The sequence below is a fragment of the Blennius ocellaris genome (assembly GCF_963422515.1).
Source record: "Blennius ocellaris genome assembly, chromosome: 8".
Taxonomy (NCBI): Eukaryota; Metazoa; Chordata; class Actinopteri; order Blenniiformes; family Blenniidae; genus Blennius; species Blennius ocellaris.
This window is the reverse complement of record NC_137657.1, coordinates 12460778-12473901: the sequence shown is the minus strand read 5'-3', so window position 1 is coordinate 12473901 and position 13124 is coordinate 12460778.

The window sequence follows — 13124 nt, the reverse complement described above, 5'->3', positions numbered from 1 at the left end:
GATTTCTTCATAGTCAATTCATTCATGCTTTCAGACAACACTGGCCATTATGAAATGCCTCAGATTTATCACATTGGATTCATTGTAAAGTGAATTAATGGTCCAAACTTATAAAACTGTTTCAGCTGTTCTATTATTTTTGCTTTATGCACATTCAGGGTGCAATATGCAAAAAAAAAAAAAAAAAAAATTATAAAGAAGGCTGCATTTCGAATTCGAGATTTCTGACATTCATTCATCCATCCGTCCTACTAACTGAAGGAAACAGACAAAACGCACAATCACATTCACATCAAGGCATAATTTAAGGTCATGTGAACGTTTGTGGACCGTGAGAACTGATGGTAGTACCCAAAGAAAACCCATACAAACTGGGCGGGATTCAAACCCACAACTTTTCCTATGCTGTGAGGTATCATTTCTAACAGATAATAATTTAAAAAAAAATAAGTTGTGAACTAACATTCATATTTAGTAAAACACATGTTTGGAACTGCATTTACTGTTACTTTATTTAAGATACAGCAAACTGACAAAATAATATTAGTATAATATAAGCAGTGTGTTGCTGCAGACTTGAACCAACCAGTCTTCCATCGGTCTTCCACAAATGAGCATAGTTTTGATAATGCTGTAAAATGAATTTGAATCCCAACTGCAGTCAACACCCAAATATATTGTTACCTTGATTAGGACATTGGAAATTGATTGTAATCTTATAATCAATGCATGAGAGTTGACAGGATTACTTAGAGTTAAACATATATGTGTTTTTTTTAGAGGTGCAACATGTTTTGAACTGAACTTTAATTCTCCAGCTTAACAGACTGCAGCTTAGAAACAATTTCTCTTACCAGAGTCTGGTGTAAATCCCCAACAGAAGCCAAGAATGAAACACTTAATGTTTATTCACTACATTTTTATTCCATAATTTATTTTTGGCCCACTTATGCTAACATCGATTTCAGTTCTTTATGTCATTAATTTGTTGTGATAGTAAAACAAATATTTGTTTTAAACTCAACTTATTCTTTTTTTAGATGTGGGTTTTGTCCGGTATGCTGGTAAAGAGAAGAAGAGAGAGGAAATAGAATTTATATCCGCTCAGCAAATTGCAACCAACCAACACATTTAATCTAAACTGTCACTGCGCAAATATTTGGTGAAGAAAGTAATAGGCATTCCTGCAATATTGCAGCATTACTGTTTTCGGGATGTTTGAGCAAAAATCATTGCGATAGTTGATGTTGTGCATCTCCTTCAGCTCCGCCTCCGACTGCGCACGCTATACAGCAAATATCTTTACCGCAGTTTCTGCATTTTAACGCTGCAGATGTGCATTCTTACTGTGGTAAAACATAAAGAGTAATTATAGCGGTGACAGTATTAAAGGCTAAAGAGGGAACGACTCCAGAGCAAGTGAACTGCATCTAGTCTGAATAAGAGGAGCAAGAGGGGGAGGCAGAGAGGACCAACCCGACATTGTTACCATAGCAACATTGAATTCCAAAGTCTGGATCAGCATAGAGCGAGGGGGGGAAACAGAGAGGGGCAGGCAAGAGATAGAGGGAGAGAGAGAGAGAGAGAGAGAGAGGGAGAAGGAGAGCCAAGCAGAGAGAGGGCAGTGAAGAGAGGGGACAGAAAGAGAAAGAGGCAGAAATGAGGGGGATATTTCAAGTCAAAAGACAAAGCGTTGACTCTGAAACCAGTGTGCCAAAGCTCTATCAATAGATGTGAGACCACTACGACACAGATGCTTCTGGACACACACACACACACACACACACACACACACACACACACACACACACACACACACACACACGCACATGTGCCCATTAAAGACACACAAATAAAGGCTGAACGCCATTGGTGACTGGGGACGGCAGACGTCGCCCCTCCGTTGGGCGCCTTTCGGTGGTACGGTGAGAAACGGATGCGAGGATATGATGGAGCCGTGCACATGATTCCACAAACAGTATTTAGAAGACATAATGCAATGCAGTCAAGTCTGTTAATATTTGATGATGCAATATGGCACCGTGATCGAAATAGGTTACATCCTGTTTGCATTGAGACCCAAAACAGAGCTGCCTCAGAGACAGAAGGAGAGATAGAGGGAGAGTCGGTGTGTTGTGAGTACGTGTGTCATTTTGTGTGTGTGTGTGTGTGTGTGTGTGTGTGTGTGTGTGTGTGTGTGTGTGTGTGTGTGTGTGTGTGTGTGTGTGTGTGTGTGTGTGTGTGTGTGTGTGTGTGTGTGTGCGTGTGTACATTTCCTCTCCAGTGCATCTGAGGATGGGTCTAGTCCAATCTTATTGAATCCCAGTAATGTTCCCCTCAGCTCCCTTCAGTTAGACAGTTTTTGCCTTGCATCCTTGCAAGGGGGCTCCTTATTATGTAAAGCGTCAAATGACACCACTACAGTGTTACTTATTCATTACATGATGTGGTGCACATGTGTCAACAAACACGTGAACCTGATGTGTGTGCATGTGTGTGTTGTATGACCTTCCAACCCAATCAAACTGCTGCCTCTCCTGCGGGAAAATGCATATCTAGAAGGGATTATGTTATCTCTGAGGCCGAAAGACACTGTGTGTGTGTGTGTGTGTGTGTGTGTGTGTGTGTGCGTGCGTGGGTATGTGCGTGCGCGCGTGTGTGTGTGGTCTTTGACTCCAGCATTTAATGAATGACCTCAAGAATAACCTACTAAGTTATTCCCCCTAGCAAGAACTCCCCTGTGTGGGAGATCATAATTGTCATTTAATTATCAGTAATTTCTATTTTCCACCAATAATTAAGAAAGAAGGAACGAAGGCAAAATGGGGACTGAGAGCAGGAGAGCGTGAAAGAACAAGTGGGCAGGGAGAGGGAAAAAAAAACATTTTAATCAATTGGTTCGACAGAAAGGCTGCATAAACATTTATTAGACCAGGATACAAGGTCAGAAAAGGGCAAAACCATTATAATATTCCAGTGGCTGACTTCGGCCCGCAGTGGAAGATTCATTTATTGTTTTAACGTCCTAAATCAATGTCTTCTATCAGGTTTTAATTTCTACAGAGTTGCTTGCATACATTTGACATGTTTGCAGTGAAGTTGATGGAGGTTGTTCGTTTTCTGACGCCGTGACTCTGTTTTCAGGACATTCCTCTCTGCTTTTAAATGGTTTTAACATTTTATGATGCTTCAGTTTGAGTTGGCACAGGAGGGACTTTATCGTAGCGAGGACATGGTGGTGTCGAGGTAATATGCAGTTTGCATATTGTCTGTGTGCCTTCGAGCCAGAAAACAGTTGTTTTAAGTTGATATTGGCTTTGAGTATTCGCCTGTTTCAACACGTTGGCGCTTCGATGGATAGTTTACCCACCTGCAGCAGAAGTAGAGTGGTAGTTAAGTTTTTGATTTATTCTTACATTTTGGAGGTTTTGTGCCTATTTCAACAAGACATGTTTTGTGAATGCATCTTTTCTAGCTTGAGCTTGTCTGTGCAGCTTCCCCAGAGAACAGACTTGCTGTGTTTCATGTCTGAAACGTGCTGCAGGACTTCTGGTATAAACACAAGCATTGTTCCGAATGTTAGGAGTTAACTGTGCATTTGCCAAAACCTCTGGTTGCATCAAGGGAAAAACAAAAACAAAACAACAATCATTAATCCCTTCTATCACCCTGTAACCTGTATCTCTCCAGACTTTGGCAGACAAAAACTGCAGCCCTGTGTGAGCAGGAATAAAAGAATGAATGATCATGATGCTTCTTACAGAGTCTGAATCCATTTTTTTTTTTTTTTTTTTTAGGGAAATAAAGTAAAGACATTTTCTGATATTGCACGGATTTAGTCTGCACATCCAAAGTAGATGTGGTCAAACAAAGGCCCATGTGCAAAATGTGGGCTGGCGTTCATTTGCCCGAAGCAAGTTAAAAAAAAATAAATAAAAATTATGGAAATTATGGAAAATTGCCCACACATGAAACTTGCACCGCATTTTAGTTCTGAGTTTTAACATTAGGGAGTCAAGCTCAATCAAGATAATTCAGTGGCCATCAACCTTTTTATACAAAAGTTCATTAGAAGCCACCAAGTAAAACAAAGGCCTGCGTGACTAACAAACTCATAAGACTTAGAATTCATATTGTTTGTACTGTCTAATAACGACTATTTCTAAACACGCAACGGTGGCTCTGAGTTCACTTAACAAAAGTCTGCAAGTGTAACCAAAGTAGCCTGTTGCTGCTGGTAACCTCGGAGAGAGTGACCCTGCCGTTAGGATAGTTTTCTATAAGTGATCCACAGTGAATAAAGTTTGGACAGCCCTGAGCAAATGGCTGAAAGTTTACTTATGCTTGTTGCTTCCACTAATCTCTGTTCACGGATATCAGCATAGCAAAAACTGTGTGTTAAAACTAAAGCAAAATGTTTAAGTCATCAGGATTAATTCTGAGATTTTGCTTGCACTTCACAGAGAAGCTCGCTGTTTGAATGACAAACAGACTTCAAGCTGTTCCTCCTTAACAAAAGATTCTCCAATAATCACCAAATATCTTGGAAAAGAGATTTAGCAGAGCCAAAAGGACTTCATGTTGAAAAGAGAGCTTTCCGGCCACAGACACCTTCAATCAATCAAAATGTATTTATGAAGCACTTTACAGGGAGGTTGGTCCAATTCAAAATGCCTCGTTATAAGATTCATACAGTGACAACAAGACAAAGAAAAGAGGGAAATGGGAAATAAAAGACAAATATGGAAAAAAGGTATTTCAGAATTTAAACTACGACTCATCTTTAAAATGTATAAAATATGAAAAGTAAAAATCTCAACTGAAAAATAAAAGGTAATATTAAAACCACCATGACAAATGTATTAATGTGCAAAATCTTTTCATAAAAATTTGAACTGTCGCTCTCAAAAAAATAACAATTTTAAGTTCTTTCAAATTCACTTACAACATACTAAAACGCGTGTTTTCCTGAAAGAATCAGAAGCTTACCATTCCACACATATATCTTCATCATGACGACTTCCATAGAGTTAAAAGTAAAGAAATCATGCTGATTTCCACGCCCACTCCAAAAACCTCCGGGAGAGATGGACCCACCGCACACATTGCCACTGGTGCATTGACAAAATAAGACAATAAGGCAAACTGCTAGTATGAAGCAAGGAATGAGCAGCTCTCCTCATGTCAGCCCAGCATTTTGTTGACCTCTCCCGTGCCCCCGCCTCTCCTGCACTCAGACTTTGTCTCTGCGTAACAACACCTGAGTGCACCGCTCCTCCGCTCCTGTCATCACTCTGCCTGCTGCTCCAGGCCTTTGTCACTTCAGCACAAACATTTGCTGTTCAAACCTCTCGCTGAGGAAAATGATGCAGCTGTTTTTATGAAAGGACGGCGAACGCACTTTGTAAATGTCTGTCAGCTCAGTATTTGTATCGGGTTTTATCAATCTGTTTCTAATAACAGATTGGTATTTAAATAGAACTAAAACGTGTCTCTTTGTTACGATATAAGTGTTTTAGTGTCTGAATGAGCAAGCCTCTAATGTTAAAGGAATACAGTGATATTATACATTAAAGGCTGTTTATACACGACTGGATGTGTCAGTGTGAGGATGCTTGTGTCTCCAGAAGAAATCGTACAGTTTCTCAGTGGGGATGCCTCTGGCTGCAAAATGAAACCAAAAAAAAAAAAAAAAAACGGAAAACGAAAAGACATGAAGTCATCAGACGTGAGCGCCACAAGACACACCTGCATCCTGAAACCAAATCTAAGACGCGAGTAACATGTTTCCCAACAAACAAATGTCCCTGAGAAACATTTCACCATTTATAATGGAAATAATCACCTCTTAGATCGTATAACATTTACTGCCTCGGCCAGAGGTCTGAAACCTTTATGACCAAAAAGAGCTCTTTTTGAGATTTTCCACCAAATAAAATCTATCCAGAGCCACAAAGCTTACTAATGATATGAAATAAAGGTAAATGAAATAGCATGCGTGACATTTAATAGTTACAATATATTTTGTTGCTAATTTTAACTATTTTCCATCTATTTTAGCTATTTAATTTTAGCGTTTCCACCCCTTTTCTTTTTGAGTAGTTTTAGAAATGTTATTCAACTTTAGTAATCCTGGCTGTTTTGTTTTTTGCTGTTTTAAGCCAGGAGATTAGACCATTTTACAAAAACAGTGTGGTATGCACATAAAATAAAAAAAAATTAAGCAAAATGTTTATTTACACAGAATTTTCTGTAAGTTTCAGGGAGCCACTATAGAGGGAAGCGACACATGTGGATCCAGAGCCGCATGTTACAGACCCCTGGCATTATTAAAACAAAGAACATAAACGTGTTTAGATTTTATCTGTACTTTATATTAAGAAATCTTTATATCAAACTCTACACAGTCCAGTTAAAACATCCAGGACACTGCAGGGCAGCATTCAGTGTGATTTACACAAAGGAACATAAATATAACATTATTTATATAGTATAGTACAAATTATGACGTCACAATTTTCCCACATATTTTGAGGCACATCACATGAAATGTGATACAAACTGCCCTCATTTTAATGTTAAGCACAAAAATGTCATCCTGTTTGCAGTGATTGGTCATAATTAGCAGTCAGTTTGAGAAAAATAGAAAGAAGTGTTGGAATTTCTCGGGAAAATAGTATTTTAGAGTTAGATGAAACACACAGTCCTTATACACTGTGAAGTACAGGGTTTAACCTGTGTCGTCCCTTTAATGTTTTATGCACGCTGTCTCTGAGGGCCGTAGATTTGATAAGAACAGTAATAAACTCTGAGAGCATTTGGATTCAAAGTATAGCTGCAACTGAGTTATATAAGTGCTTGGTTCACTTTGCCATAATGCCGAGCTTCCCAGCGGTAATTTAACCCTCTCCGTAATGCTTGTATAGTATGCTCACAACGCTCGGGAGACTATAGGCCAGCCAGAGGCCAATTAACTGCGTAGGATTTACTGCAGCAACAAAGGCTAAGAGCTTAGCTTTGGGAGATAGCAGCTGCAGGGACCATTACAGCACCGGGCCCTCACTTGTCAGAAAACTTCAGATATAATCAGATCTACCTGTGTGACTCACTGCCAGCATGACAGGATACCTTGCTCGTATAAAATATAAGCACACCCGACGAGTTGTGGCTCTAATAATGCAGCCATAAATCACAGGGGAGATTTGAATTTCGTAGCAGCTGCTCCATTAGCTATTCATTGCATAAATCAACTACCAAACTGCTTGTTGAATAAATGATGACAACTGTAATAAGTTTTTCCACACATGTGAAAGGCGTGAGTCCTGTGTGGGCATGTGAAGAGATTTTCAGTGGAGCATCAACACGGGGAAGTGCAACCACACTGACTGCTGCAGTGAACCAGACTGGGGAGATATCAAGTCTGCAAATGACCAGAATCAGGGCTGCATAGTGAGAATGACATAAGCTAATACTAATGGCTTGACCAAAAGGGGGAAAAAAAAAAAGAAGAAGATGCACCAGGCCTACTTATGATGACAGCTCTAAAAATACAAGCAGCGTATTCTATTCTGAGTTCCTGATGGCAGCGACGAACATTCGGAAAACATGCATAAATATTCAGAGCAGGAAATCTTGGCAGTGGAAATGATGTCTTTCCTTAATAATTGCGAGGAAGAGCCACACACCTGAGCTCACTACTGAGGCGCACAGATTTACATCCACGTATACGTTCGCGTGCCTGGCACCGACAACACAGGTGCACGGAGAAATGAGCAAACGCACACACACACACACACACACACAAACGAACCCCGAGCGTGCAAAGCGTGCAGACACCCACAACTGTCAAAATGTTGACGGTGAAAAGATAAAATAGGTCATCTTTTAAAAAGGTGCTTCAAAGAGAAGCTGAACTGCCATCAAGTCCATGCGAAGGTCCTCCGCCTGCATGTGACCACGTCTTTGCCTGCGCCTGAGCAGAACCGCCCGAGGAGGCAGTGGCAGTCACACCTTGAACTAAGAGGCTCTCAAAATAAAGTGTCTCTGAATGACTGGATGCTCATGAACCCGTGAACTTACGTCTGAACACATGCGCGTGTGCGGCCCTGCACACTCCCACAGTGAAGCCCTCAACCCAAAGGAGATCCGACAAACGGCGGCACTTCCAATTTATCGTTTTTTTTTTTTTTTTAATACAGTAAGGAGTGTGCTGTTCATTTATTATCCTGTCGTGTAAGTGCAGCAGAGGGGAGAGAAATCAACCGGGAAAGAATTAAATACACACACTTATCACAGCTGCTCAAAACAGGCAACAGTTCATGACGACAGAGAGCTGCAACCACTAATTATGTTCATTATTGATTAACTGTTTAGTCCATATGCCTTAGAATTCAGAATGAATGCAGAATGCTCATTTGCAGTTTGTTGTAGTTTGAGTTTCACTGCTCCAAGTTTTCTCTCGGAATCGGTTACGACTCCAACAACTTCATGACGCTTTCCTGCAGTGGATGGCCACTACTGGGCAACATGACAACTAAATCCAAAGGCATTCAACATATTATTGTCAAAAACAGCTCATTCTGAAAATGGAGACAATGAAGCAGAGGCATATTGTTTTGGAAGTGTGAACAAATATAAAACGTATCTTCGACCTTGCATTACAAACATGCATAATAAAGACATCATAAAATAGTGCCTGAAATACAGTAGACTGTGTTGTATTCTTATTTCAAATCAATGGGAATGGAGGAAATGGAGATCTGGTGAAAGGAGAACGTGCTTCCAGGCGAAGGCCGGCGTGCACGCCTCAATTCATGTTGAATATGTTACATTTTCAGCGTTACAGAGCAGGGCGCAGTTACCTTTAAACTTCTTCAGTACAGATCATTTAATATTTCTGTGGCAACCTTGTGTCTTTATGCTAAGCTAACAGTGACGTCTGAAGTCCCAGCCTATTGTATAAATCAAACAAAATGCACTAATGTATTGATTTGCACTATCAAGGCTGGTATTAGTACTTTGCTATTTTCAGTAGATTTCTCTCTTTTGATTAAAACTATGCTCGTAATTTTACTTGCCATAAAAATGAATGGCTCTGTTTAATTTTAAATCTATTTATTGGCTTTATTCAGGAGTGCTTAATCACTATTTATGTCCTTCTAACTCACAGCCAAGCAGTTAATCTCAATTAGATCAAGTTTACACAACTGTTACCAAGCTTTTTCTGAACTCAAATATTCACATCACCTCTTCATCGTTTACATTTTTATAACAAAACGTGAGAAAACTGTAACCCCCATTAAACGCTCTCAGAGAAACATTCCTCTGATAAACTTTTGACTTCCCTGTGACGATGGAGTCACAGCCTTGTTGAGGGTTCAGCCTCAGGTCCCGTAGCGTCCATCAGTCCAGCGAGTGCAGCTTCCTGTCCGATACGCTAACAGCGTGTCTGCTGTGTGTTCATGCTGGGTACACAGACAGGTCGGCTGACAGTATGTCAATGACATAATACGGTTCGATCACAGCTTCTCACAACCCTGCCATCAGAGGCTGCCCTACCTTAAGCAAAGCACTTAAAAAAACACCAAAGCTTTGGGTTAATTGATGTACGGGTCACGGCCATTGAGACGGGAGTCAATTATGAAGCTGTGAATAAAAAGCCTGCGCTTGCGAGAATCATAAACACAAGAGTGTATTGAACCAGTACGATCCCCCAAATATAGTGCTTGATGTGCAATCGTTGAGCTACAACTGGAGGTCCAAAAAGGCAGGTGACGTGCAGCAGTTTGTTTTGCACGGCGATCAGAAGTTACACAGTAAACATGATTTATCTTAGACACTCAATCCCCAATTTGAATATAACCTGAGCTTCCTTAACAAATTTAATTGTCTGTCATTCAGTGCTGATTTCCTCCCGAGTCCCTGACTAAACAGAGAAGAGAGCACTGTGAATCCTCAGACCGTCCAGAAAAAAAAAAAATAAAAAATTGCAGCAAAGGCATTGATCCTCAGAACAATAGCAACATGACAGATGTGATGATTACTGCAGAGCTGCTTCTCCACGGAGAGACGGAGAGTGAGAGAGAGACCAGGCCGCCCAACCAGCGACCAGACTTGAGCCAATAGGGAAGGGAAATGAGTCAAAACGTTCATAAGTTGTGGAGATTATTTCAAATTGTTCTGGACCATCTGAGCTTCAGATGATTATGGTTTGGCCGGCGCTGAAACACAACTCCAACCTGTGTGGGCTACACACCAGTGTTGACTGCAATGAGTCACCTTCCAGTGTAAACAGCAGATCCTGGAGCCAAGCGAAGGGTTTTTGAAAGTAATCCAAAATCCACAGAGACGATCATCAATGCCACACATGCATCTCAAACACACACGGCAACGGACGACGTTCTGTAAGTTGAAGGCGGGGGGGGGGGGGGGGGGGGGGGGGGCTAAGCTGGTGTGACCACCAGATAACAGCGCTCACAGCCCTCAATGACACAATCACTGATCATCGATAGAAGACTGTGGAGTCAGTGACGGCGCTGTGGTATCTCTAAACGTTACATGAGTCACAAACGATGCAACAATGTGCAAACTTATAATATATGCTGTCAGGAATTAAGTCATAATTTACTAATGACTTACTTGGCACATGACTCATGTGTATTGTGTATCTCACACAGCGCAGAAAGAATAGCTGTTACTCAACTTGCGGTCGCGTTCAAATAACAGCAAGGATTAAGAAATCGTCGGGGTTAAATTGAATCTGATTCGGATCAAATGTTTCAACATTACTCTTGTAGTGGTGTTTAGTATATAGTACGGTGCTGAGGCCTGCGAGAAACCTTTACTTATCCATCATGCAGTGGAGGTGTCCGATAAGCTCCGGATCCTGCAGGTGAGGCCAATAATGGCAAACATACAGGCAATGTCAAAAATCTAAAGCCAATCCTATTTTTAGACCGCCGCTCCTTATATTCTCATAATCTGTGAGTCTCTGCTTCCGTTTGTTGTATAATTTGTGTGTGTCATCGAGTGGATCAGTGGGAGCGTCTGAAATGTGGCAAGTGGGTTGATGAAACTGCGCTACGTGACTTTATTTGTATTTGGAATTTGACGTGAGTTGGGGTTTAGTTTGGCTTATATACGCTACGTGTTTGTTTATTTTTCTTATAGTTAGCCATTGATTTTAAAGGGTTAGGTGCACTTATCAACATAAACACAAGTACAGAGACCAGACAACGTCAGTGATAACATGACAGGCCAGAAGGGCCTACGTCCACATCTGCATTTAGATGTCCAGAATATGTTAGGAATAACCTTCTAGTTGAGTTGCTTGGAAAACTTTATGTAAGTATACAGGTTGATGTGGTTTTGAAGGCAAATATGGCTCACAACACGTTCGCACACGACCCGCGTTGCTTTAAATACATTCAATTCTTAAAGGTACAACTGTGAACATGCAACCAGGAGAGGAAGACAAACAATGCTGTGCAGTTTATAACTGTTATGTCGCCTCTGTGAAGGAGAGAGGCTGTGCCCTTAAACCAGGGGGGATGCAGCACTCCAGTGAAAAGCTGAGCTTAGTGCAAATAAGCTGGAGCTCCAGTCTCAAAACTGCAAGTGACAACAACCGAGTGTTTCTCCTCAGATAATTGCAATCTGTGAGAAAGTGTTCAGACTGCACCTTCCAGGAGCTGCAGCCACATTAAGGGGCAGGTATAACTCATCTTGCCGTCTGCTGACGGTGCACAAGTAGCTCCTGCATGCTGCAGTACACGCTCACATAGCATCTCCAGTTCAAGACATTTTACTTCACCTTCATTCCAGATGTGATCTGTGCTATGGTGAACAAAAAAGGGGGGGAAAAAACAAACAAAAAAAGATGGATAGGGGCGCCTGATGTTTGGTGCCCTTAACCACCATATCCGTCAAAGCACAGGTTGGCTGTGGCATGACGAGGATGAGGTGGTCTGCATAGACAATGAATCTGCAAGCGGATCATCAGTTGACATGATGTGGCCCGGGTTCAACATTGGAGCTCAGATGCTGGCCCTGCAACGCGAAGCTCGAGGGCTGCAAAGCCAGCGAGGAGACACATGCAGGCTCGCGGCACCGAGGCAGGGAGCGTGCAGGGCTCAACGATAGTGATGCGGACTGCGGTGCATTCATTAATAGGAGTAAGCTCCACACATCACCCTGCCTGCACAGGCTGCACGGTGGAAAATGGACGCCTAGCATCAACCCACCGGTACAGAGAAAACTCAGTGGACTGGGACAGAAAAATCACACGTTAAGACGCACAATTCACACGCATCGGGAGGGGGGGGAGAAAAAAAAAAAAAAAAAAAAAAAGCTCCCCATGCTCAGAGAGGTGGTCGACCATTTCAGACATTAACGACGCATAATTTGGTCCCAAAATCACCTGAGGTGAGATTGCGGTGGGGGGGAAGCTTCAAACGAGCTACTATAAGGGTTTTATTTGCATAATAGACGCTTCCGTCGCTAATTATAGGCCCGCGCAAATAGGTGGGGGGGAAACTATCATTCAGCATCTGATAGCAGAGGTGGCTGAAGAGGCTGGGGGATGATTGTGTTTTCCTGTAAATCCCGTATTGCTGTCTGCCAGTAGTGAGCTAAGTTACAGGCAACGTGAAACAAATCAATGTGGCATGTAAATTGCAAAGGATCAGCAAGGATCCAAAAGGCTGCAAAGTAAATAAATAAAAATAAAAATAAAAACAACAACAACAACAACCATGGCACAATGCAGTTCTAATCGTTGAAAGGAGCGTGCAGAGGTCTTACCTGCAGGGAATTTCTTTTTTCTTATTTTATTTCAGAGCTTCGCAGCAGCGTTGCACTCCAGAAGAGAAAGAGACGGAGGGAAAAGGAAGAGAGGGGGTGGACGGTGGATAGGCTAAATAACGAGTCTATCGAGGCAATAAATAAATAAATAAATGAATAGGGGGGTGATTAGAAATGATGAAAACGCGGAGCGCGCGGGAGAGTGGCGTCTCCTGGTGGAATTTGAATCAGTGTATAATGAAAAAAGGCATTTAAAAAAAAAAGAGGCATTTAAAAAAAAAGGCTAATACAAAACACGTCACTGAACACGGATTTGTCTACAG